This window comes from Octodon degus, unplaced genomic scaffold, assembly GCF_000260255.1.
Source record: "Octodon degus isolate 3935 unplaced genomic scaffold, OctDeg1.0 scaffold00081, whole genome shotgun sequence".
Taxonomy (NCBI): Eukaryota; Metazoa; Chordata; class Mammalia; order Rodentia; family Octodontidae; genus Octodon; species Octodon degus.
In genome coordinates, this window is record NW_004524657.1 from 5,454,153 (window position 1) to 5,454,433 (window position 281).

Genomic DNA, 281 nt, shown 5'->3' on the forward strand with positions numbered 1-281 from the left:
AGCCCGCGCGCCCCGGGCCGCAGCCCCCGGCGGGGGAGAGAGAGCGCGAGGCAGCGCGCGCCTCGCCCGGCCGGGACCCCTCCGCCCCGCACCCCGCTTTCACCTCCTCCGCCTACGTCCCTTCCCTCCACCCCCGCCCCGAGACCCCAGGCAGGAGCGCAGGGGAGGGGAGGGAAGGAAGCCGCTGCTCCGGCCGCGAGGCGGGAACACGCCTTCTGCGCCCTGCCCAGCTCAGACCCAAGCTCGCCGCGCTCGCCCGCGGCTCTGACTAGCTGGCAGGC